The sequence below is a fragment of the Eutrigla gurnardus genome (genome assembly GCF_963514095.1).
Source record: "Eutrigla gurnardus genome assembly, chromosome: 3".
NCBI lineage: Eukaryota > Metazoa > Chordata > Actinopteri > Perciformes > Triglidae > Eutrigla > Eutrigla gurnardus.
The window spans coordinates 19,365,439-19,375,691 of record NC_139917.1 but is presented as its reverse complement, the minus strand read 5'-3'; the positions used below and the strand labels follow the sequence as shown (position 1 = coordinate 19,375,691).

Genomic DNA, 10,253 nt, shown 5'->3' with positions numbered 1-10,253 from the left:
GCAAACGTACTCTGCAATGTTAGTTACATATATAATGTATCTTAAATTAGCTAAAGTGAGCCTCCATAAGCTACTGGTCAAACCAGACCAACTGAGGCTGTACCAGCAAACCAGTGGGTTTGATTTTTTTTTTTTTTAAAGGTGCATTTTATTACTTTTTATTTGTAAGAGGATTATTTAGTTATTCTTTTAACATCAAAACAAATGAAGATTTAAAAGCTAAATCATCAGCTTGGTTGAAGAGCCATGCGTTAGTTAATAACTGACCACTGTAGAATCTAAAACCTTAAAACATGCAGAAACAAAATGTCCCATATGAGTGTATTTCACAATGTCATCTTACTGGGGGACTTAACAGAGAGCATGAGAATGAGAATCTAGAGGTGACACAAATGAGTCCGTGTTTGTACCTTTACGTGCCGCTAATATGTGGCAGGTCAAAGCTATACCCTTTTATGCATATATTGTACCAAAAGGTCTGTAGGTAGTAAAGTGACGGTGATTAACTTAACAGGAAATTATTTTACATCATGGATCTGTCAGATAAAAGACATCTTCCCTGCACAAAAGGTTCACACTGAATTATCACATACACGCACGTCAGCAAAACAGCAGATAAAGTTAATGATGGAGCAGCCAGGCGGCAATATCTGCTTGTTCAAGGACTGACATATCTCTGTTGGTATTCAGACTGGCAGAAATGGTCTAGGAACTGACTTATGGGGGCATTCAATGCATGTAGATACAAACAATGATTGCCTTTGACCGCGTTTGTACTCACTTGGTTTTCTTAGTATGAGAACAACTATCCTTTGACAGGAAAGTTCCTGTGTGAGTGTGTGTGTGTGTGAGTGTGTGTGTGTGTGTGTGTGTGTGAGTGTGTGAGTGTGAAAACCTCTACTGGTGAACCACTTCTGGTAAATAAAATAGAAGTGGGCTTTACTTGCTGGTGTCATCTCTGCATCTCTGTGAAACAGACAGTAAATAATGAGGCCGAGTGCTGAATTCAGACAAAAGTTTGAGGGTCTTGAGTGACTAAAAAGGAGATTAAGTTGGCATGTATTACGACTGTGACTCATTGGAGATTTTGAGATCAAAATTATGTTAGTGTTGTGCTATCTGCTTTAAATTTTTACCAATATTTAATCTATCTACTAATCCGCTCAAAGGTATATTCATACACGAACAGGCTGAGGACTTTGACATTCAAGGCTTTTAAGAAAAAAATGAAAACCGGGACACCGTCATCACTCTGCTGCGTTATCGAAATGTACATCACTCTACATCGTAGGTGATGATTATAGACATTTGTGATAATACGTATTTTTTGTTGGGGCAGCCATATCATGACATCCACTTCCGCTCATATCTCTCTGTTTTATTTCCAGTAAGCAATGGAATCTGCTGAGACTTGACGATCATCAGCGAAAGTCAGAGCATCAGATTGCGTCTTGGGTGCCTACACAGTTTCAAACCTACTTGCACGGTTGAGCTTGACGGTAACCACGGTGATTAGACACACTGTCCTTTCCCTGTATCTACTTAGCGACATTTCTCTTGATGCGGGTGCTCTTAATTGCTGGCAGTTATACAGACATACATACAGGGGGATAAATTCACACATGTTCACACATATTAATATGTGTATGATCAAATGAGAGAGAGAGAGAGAGAGAGAGAGAGAGAGAGAGAGAGAGAGAGACAGGTGGCAGAGATAAATTGGAGAGAGACAGAATCGTTCTTGGAAATCCAAGTTCCTGAGTCGATAAAACCTACATCAATAACGTGATCTACCATAAGCAACTCTGCATTGAAAGATAAACATAACCATCTCTCATTTAAATTACCTGCTGGGAAATTGTGTAGGCCGATGTGAGGCTATAACCTCAAACCAAAACCACAGCTTCTCATTTACACGTCGAGAGTAAAAAAAGCCAAGTCATTTACCAGCTACTGTGATTAATATTATGGTCTGCCCTTATGTGAATGAGCTCTTTTTCTCATAGTCGAGTAGGTATTTCCACTCCCTCTTTATTTTTCACAGGACACGTGAGTTCGGCATGGCAGAATGTTGCGGAATTGCCAAGCAGGAGAGAGAGAGATACACGAGGTCAGACATGCAAAGAGATGATTTCGTGGCCATCAGTAATAAGGAAAGGCTTAAAAGACTAATTTAGCATTGGACTCTTATAACATTGTCCAAATGATGGTGGATTACGGGATCAAGCAGAACGAGTGATATCCTTTTGCACACATTCTTTTTCTTTGTACGTAATGCCGACATGACCAATAATGCAACTAAACCACCGACGTTCGGATGTGTTGTGCTAGCGGCGGCTAATGTAGCCTTGAGTAGCTAACCTCAAGCGGAGTTGAGGAGGTCTAGTAAGATCACTTCTTTCTAACTCCACACCTACAGATTTTTTTTTTCATTTTCAGACGTGTTGTCTTCAGACCGAGGCTGCCTCACTGACATAATTTGTCAGGTTTCATTCCCATCGGTTTGGAGCCACAAAACTCTTTATAGGCCTACTATTCACATACACAGTAACACTCCCCAGGGCCTGTAACGAGACTTTGGTTTGACCAAATAATCAAAAGGAAACAAAACAAAAGAAAACTTACGGTAGATATGAAACATGCAGGTGAACAAGTGCACACAAGGAGTACGTTGGCTACATGATGTGCTATTTAAGATGCTTGTAGGTGTATTTATGTGGACCCTTTTTACATAGCCAGGCTAGCTGTTCCAGTATTTATGCTAAGTTAAGCTAACGGACTCTCTGCAGCTTCATATTCATCAGACAGATATATGAGTGTGCTATTGATTTTCTCTTAAAACGTTTCCTTGAAGTGTGTGTGTCTGTGTATGAGTCAGATCAGAGTGTGATTCAGACTTTAAGTTGCGGTTGCGGAGTGGATATGTTAGCATATTAGCAGACACGAACAATTAATTTGTGTCATAATTATATGGAATATTACGATAAATGTCCAAAGCACACAACACACAGCGGATGATTACTACATCATGCCGAACAACAACTTGAGTAGTAGTAGCCATGAGTAGTCTGTGACTTATCAAGGAAGTAGTGGTATGATTTTAATATCATATCTAACATCCTTTATAGAGCCATAGGTCCACCTCCCAATTGAAGGCTGGGCTCTCAATGCATGTGTGGCTCATCTAGATCTGTGGATCGTGCGTGTCCTGATTCCTGACTTGAACCTTTTCAAACCTGCCGTTGCTACACCGGCACTGCAGCTGGCCAATTACCACAACTTATTGAGGAAATGAAAATGTGGTGAACCCAAATCCTCCCCACCCAAGCCTCATGCCATCTAGCATTCACTTCTCCTATTGTATCACAAAGAGGAAGTCTCAACGGCGGACAGACTGAGGAATCAAAGATCTGCAGTAGAGTCCACCTATCCTCCATGATCCACTAGAACAAATCAGTAAATGCTTGGGTGGCTTATTGAACTGACGGCACTATATGATGCCTAATTAGATGTATTGTTTTCTATGGTTTAATGATATGGGCTCATGTTCAAAGGTTAAACCACAATAGACTATGTCACAGTGCCGTAAGCAACATTTTAGTCACTTACAGTATATCAGCCCTCATAGTTTCACACATGATGTGTCTTGTTTGGGTGTGTTTACAGATAAGGGAGTGTTTGGCTTCTTATTCACCTCCGTCACTTAAGTATTACTCTCACTTCACTACCATGAACTGTGCGATTTAGGACCAAATACATGCAACATGGTGACATTCATATCAAACTCAGCTCATACTGCTAATTAGCACATGTTAGCATGCCAAAGCGCTAAACCAAGATGGTGTTTAACATTACCCCTACTGAACATCAGCATGTTAATGTTGCTCAAAAGTCTGCATGACTGCAAACTTAACTCTTGTTCCGATGTAATCGACCGTAGGAAGACAAAGGCCCCCGAAAATCTCCAATAGACTGAAATATATCATAGGTAGCCTAACAGTTAACACCGCTATGCTCACACAGTTTCATCCCCCATGTGTCTTTTTCAAACACAAAAGGCTACAACGACCCAGCCCAATTAATAAATGAAATGGGCATGTAAAATCAGATTAGACCTAATTAAACCCCCCACTTCCTGCTGTTTGCCATTCTTACAGACTGGCAGAGTGACAGGGAGTTTAAACATCCGTGTAGATGGAGGGGAAGTGGGAAGGACAGCTCCATATGCGTTACGTCAGCCTGAGGGGACGGCTGGGTCCGACTGTCTTTTGCTGCCACACTCATTTGGCCCCAGCAAGCATCCTATCTTGTGCTAAAGGTCTCTCGTCGCTACAAGGCTCCTTGGCGCTATCTGGGAGCTACAGACGAAGAATATGCTGATTAAACATGCCTTCATTAAAGCGATTACATGCACAAGGCGGTTCAATTTCCCACGGGCAGCCAAATAACTACGAGGGGGTAGAAGAAGAAAAAGGGCTTTTGGTGCAGGGATGGGGTTGGGTTCATGGAGGAGAGGAGGAGGTGAAAGGGGGATTGACAATGGCTGCTTGTTAGCGTTAATTTAAGTGACCCACACACTCTTTGGGGACTGACTAACAGTCTTCTGACTTAATATGCTGCTGCGTGAGGGGGTGAGCTGTCCTCTCCTCGCGGGGACAGCCAGCTTTTTGCCCTGACAAACACCCCTACCTGACTCACCACACCTACAGGCCGCTTCCAGGTCATCGAGCTTCCAGTGTGGAAGACCTTGCCAGAGACGCAGGAGAGACGTTACTTCTGGTTCATTTAATAAAGCCAGCCAGTGTTTTAGTGCCCGAATGAGCTGCAGAGGTTGTGGTGCGAAGCGAGAAGGAGGGGAGGGAGTTAATGTTGTGATAAAGACCAACTGAACATCAACAGCGTTCAGGCGTTCTTAAGTTTTGTCCTTTTCTGACAAACGTTTTTTTTTCAAGTGAGTGAAGGACAAACAATATATATATTTTTTCTGATAAGTGAATGTTCATGAAAGCCAAATGATTGCTTTTAGAGATGACAGACAACCGTGATTTTGTAAATTACAAAATCTTAACAATTGAACTACCACTAATTTCCCTGGAAACCCATGCTGACCTTTTTCAATTTGTTTCACTCTGTGGTTACAACAGCTCTGTCAGCAGTCCAGACTGATTGCAGATGACTGAATTCTCAGTATATACATAAAATAAAATAAAAAAATAAATAATTGCCCCATGGGCGTTCTTGTGTTTCCTTCTTCAAGCGTGGGTCCTCTACCAGAGGCCTGAGAGCCTGAGGGGTTCTTCAGTATCTTAGCTGTTTCTGCGATATTCTTTACTCTCCACATCTATATCTATATATGGGAATGATATGGGATGATTCATAACCAAAAGAGTTCAAATGTGTTGATGACATTTTTTTAAACTTTCTTATAAATGACTCGCTTGTACAATGTGACAAATTCATATATGTCCTATTTCATGTATGCTAGTGCGGGCTTCTTTCCTCCCACAGTTCACTTTACGTGCTTCACATCAGTCTCTCTCCTCCTCGTCATGTCACGTGCTAATTATAAACCAAGAACAGAAAAAAATGTCTTCCTATGGCTCGGTCACAGGCGCCTTCTGTACTGCTGCGGGTGATCGCTCCTCTGTTGCCTTCATGTTTTTCATTCTTCATTTTGTTTGCTTTTGCTTTTGTTCTTTGCTGCGCTGCTGTCGACCTGAATCACACCAGCGCTCAAAAAAAGTGACAGAATTGCATGTATGAGGTGTTTGAACTGTGCATCTGTGGATTCTGGTGCATCGCTGCATGTAATCATGTGCATGCGAGCAAAAGAAATTGCTCAGAGCCTCAGAGTCAGTTCAGGGTGTCAAGTCGGAAAGTCACATGTAAATATTCCATAATAAAGCTTCTCGCACAAGCACATTTAGCAACGATAAGCAGATAAATGTGTTTATATTGTCGTCACGTTTGAGGTATGAGATTCTAAGTTGCATAATGAGAGAAAAAGACAACTGGCAGAAAATATAATATCATGTGAATTATTTCTAAGCATCATTCTACTTATGATCCAATTGTAAGCAAACGATAAGCAAACCACATGCAGTGAGAGGTCACAGTTTTGTGACTTTCGTGACCTTTAGTGAGGAGGATGAGGTCACTCTGAAACTGGAACTCACCAATGAGTGATACTTCACGCTATTTCCCTGAAATTACTTCTGTTTCTCTGTTTCCCCTGATGTTTCTCCTCAGTGACACGACATATCTGACCACTGTTTCGGTGGGAGGAGCTTAGCCCAAACTGACCACCGCATAACAGCTAGCCAAACTCCCACAAATGGAGGAAGTGCACAGGATGCAGCTGATGTCGCTTCAGTTATAACTTGCTTAATGATCGCAGTACTACAGAAAAATACACGGCTCTGGTGAAATTGAACCTGTATCTCAGTGCTAAACATGACAGGCTGCATCATCGTTTTCACATTAAAGTGGAACTCTCAGTTGACTTGTTATGAGCAGTACTGCTCAGCCTGTGAAAACAGTTGTAGCCTATAATCTCTTCTGGCCAGAAAATAACCCAGGTGATGTCATAGTGATCTCATCAGGGGTGTCTCAGCATTGGTTTGAGAGGGTTTTTGTTTTGTTTATAATGGAGCCTGGTTAAAAACTGGGCGTTGACTTTGCCAGAAGTACATATGGAATGCATGGGTGGGTCTATAGATGATATTAAATTGCATTATGTGAGCTCTGTAGCTTCACTCAACGAGGTACTAACAGTATTTTTAATCAATTGCTTTGAGTTCTTTATGGAAGTGTAATAGGCTACTAACATGATAGAACTTCCCTTTAAAACCTAAACAGACAAAACACACACGCACGCATACGTGACCTTGGGATATGTGGGAAGTTGAACGAGACGATATGGACGTGCGTGGGGGCATGACCCTCTGGGATGTGAATCAGAGATCATTACCATATAAGACAGCATGCCTTTCTATAAAACAGGTGCTCCGTCCAGGGGACATGTCAGTAGCTCCCATTAGTTTATGCTCCCTCAATTCCTGTAGGAATCATCCAGCTTCAAAGCAACTGAAAACATTTTAGTAGAAGAGAAGGAAAGAAAAATACCAACTGGCTTGAGTGAGATCCAATTACTGTTTTTTTAATTATAGCTAATATGAGTCGGAGGCCCTTTTTATTCTCTTATTTTTGATATCACATGACTATACTGTACGTCTGATACCACGTCTTCCTTCGCCAGACACCCATTATGCTTCATGCATTTTTGAAGACATCACGCCCAGAAGTTTACGCCACCTAGCCATCCGCTCCCTGCCTGCAGGGGAGAAGGGAGGCAGCAGCGCGCCTCCTCCTGCGCCTCCCACGTCCCGGAGAGCAGCTGGAAGCGCGCCAGGATGGGATTGGCTTCCCGCTCCTGTCAGGAAGGAACTGGTGCGCCACGATACCCAAATATGGACCGTCCGATATCAGTTCGGATCGCATGACTCAGCAGCAGACTATATATCCTTACCGATTGGGATGTGCTGTTGAGTATGAAAGGCAAAGTGAGTGTTTTAAGTGCCCCCCACACTACGGTTTGAAAAACGGCTCCTACGTGTATTTCTGGACGGCTTTGAGCTTTGCGACGCACTGAAACTGACCCGATAATAAACGGTAACGAGTGTGGATGTTCACTTGCGTCTACTTTATGTGCGTTTGCCTGGGTTGAGTTCCCCCACACACACAGACACGGAATAGGCCTCGGCTTGTTTACAGACTTGATCCTGGCATCGACGTCATCAACTGTGTCTGGCATCCCGGAGGCGGGGACCGCGGAGGATACAGCCAATCAGCGGGCCGGTTGGAGCGCTCGTAGATCCGGCTGATATAAGTAAAGCGCAGAGCAACTGGCGCTTGTTAAAAGAGAGGAAACAGAAGTGGAGCCCAGACTCTCAGAGCAGAAAATACTCTCCTACACACGAGAGGAATCAAAACATCCGAATTAGTCACTGGACTCCGCTTTGAATTCAACCAAAAGGTACAAAATCGACGACTTGGTACAGTACAGTTCCACTATTTTGGAAGTTTTGCTCTGTTTTTTTTTTTTTTATATTGGTCTTCAGTATAATAATACAGCGGGACTTTGTGCTGGATCAATTCGGGACACCAAAGCCTCGGTGTCCACGCAGCATCTTTGCAGCGAAACTCTTGTATTTGACTTTGTATTTTGAAATATGTCCACAATTATGGAACAGCCTTTTTATGACGACTCGTTTCTCTCTGCTTATGGCCATCCAGGCGCAGCCCTGCCAGACTACAAGCTGCTAAAGCAGAATATGAACTTGAACTTCCCCGATTCCTATCGGAACTCAAACTTCAAGCCTCAGCACCTGCGCGCCGACAGTGATTTCTATTCGGCCGGGACGGCGGACGCGGGCTCACTGAAGCTCGCCTCTCCGGAACTGGAGCGACTGATCATCCAGAACAGCAACGGGGTCATCACTACAACGCCGACACCCGCCCAGTACATTTTCAACCGCGGGATCACAGAGGAGCAGGAAGGCTTCGCCGACGGCTTCGTCAAAGCGCTCGACGACCTGCACAAGATGAACCAGATGGCGCCTCCGAACGTGTCCATCGGCGGCGTCGCCTGCGGGGTTCCCGGTGGCGTCGTCTGCTCAGGTCCAGCCTTCGGCTCATCCATGCAACAAGAAGCGCTGGAGTACACCACTCTGGGCAGCTGCACGGCGAACCCCGGTCTGTCCTCCGCGGCCAGCTACCCATCCACCACGATCAGCTACCTGCCGCACCACCACCAGTTCCACCAGCACCCCCAGGCCATTGCGCACGGATCTCACCATTTCCACCACTCCCTGGCCGGCGCGGGGATCCACGCGCAGCGGTTCGGCGGCTTGAAAGAGGAGCCTCAGACGGTCCCGGACATGCAGAGCAGCGACGGGTCTCCGCCGATGTCCCCTATCGATCTGGAGAATCAGGACCGGATGAAAGCGGAGCGCAAGCGGCTGAGGAACCGGCTCGCCGCCTCAAAGTGTCGGAAGCGCAAGCTGGAGCGCATCTCTCGTCTGGAGGATAAGGTGAAGGTGCTGAAAACGGACAACGCCGGACTGTCAAACACGGCGTCGGTGCTGCGGGATCAGGTGGCCCAACTCAAACAGAAAGTCATGACGCACGTCAGCAGTGGCTGTCAGCTCATGTTGGCGCCCAAAGTGAAGTCATATTGAAGAAACAATGCACTTTTAAAAAACACTGGATACGAACTGCACTGACGAGACAATGAACAATGTCTTTATACATTCCCTATACGAGAGAACTGGACCATTGTGCATTCTGTGGCTGAAATACAAGCAGCAGAAATCATACATGACTAAAACACTTAGGGCATTTTTCAATACGTTTCTAAACGTGTCGTCTTGGCTTTGCCTGTTTACATTTTACTTTAATTGAGATGTGCTATACAATATGTAATTTATTTGTGTTTATCAGGCTGAGCCTGGTGAGCCTGTTTTTTTTGTTTTGTTTTTTTTTACTTGTACAGTATATATTTAAGTAAATGAAATTATGAAACTAAGAAATATGTGTTGTTTCTTATTGAGGTCGTATTTAAAACGGTCACCTGGGTTATTACGGTAATTCTCGTCAACACAACCACACCGTTGTCAATGATCTCTTATGGTCAGCAGTTCTTTTTTGTTTGACGTGAGAGACGTCCCAGCGTAGGATTGTTTCCCTGTTGACGTACATACGTCACTCCATATATGGTCAAGTTTGCTGGCAATCGTCACCAGATGAAAAGGTTTCCGGGAACTCCCTCCTACGTTGCCCGTCAGAAATGTTGCGCGCTCCCCTTTCACACCACATTGTGTGTGTGTGTGCTTGAGTGTGTGTGAGAGAAAGACTGTAGGCTCGACAATGAGCAGTTTGTTCAGTTAAGGGAGATTCCCCGTTCTGCTTTCAGTTTCCCAAAACAAGTTGTGAGAAGACTATAGTTTAGGGAAAATGGTTGAAAAGTTCCAGACAAACATGCAGGATCGACAGCTAGTTTGAAATTACAAGAATCTGTGGCAACAAAAGTCTGTCAGAAATACATGTTGGGGAGAAGAGGTCCCTAATTTATATTTTTTATAATTATCTACAAGATCGACACATAACCCAATAATAACCAATGTGTAAACTACAACACAAAATCAGGATTTAATGACTGATGATACATCCTATTCTGCTTCAGTAAATAATAT

At 43.8% G+C, this 10,253-nt stretch overlaps 1 pseudogene across 4 annotated transcripts; it reads left to right on the top strand.

Annotated features, from left to right (window-relative positions):
* The first annotated feature begins 7,874 nt into the window (after window positions 1–7,874).
* LOC311011272 (transcription factor JunB pseudogene) lies at window positions 7,875–9,265 on the top strand (annotated as a pseudogene). 4 transcript variants are annotated; one of them, XR_014599430.1, is made up of 2 exons: window positions 7,875–8,035; window positions 8,296–9,265. The product of XR_014599430.1 is annotated as a transcription factor JunB pseudogene (transcript). The 4 variants fall into 4 exon arrangements; XR_014599431.1 differs by having other exon boundaries at window positions 7,914–8,054; XR_014599432.1 differs by having other exon boundaries at window positions 7,956–8,035; window positions 8,302–9,265.
* The last annotated feature ends 988 nt before the right edge of the window (window positions 9,266–10,253 follow it).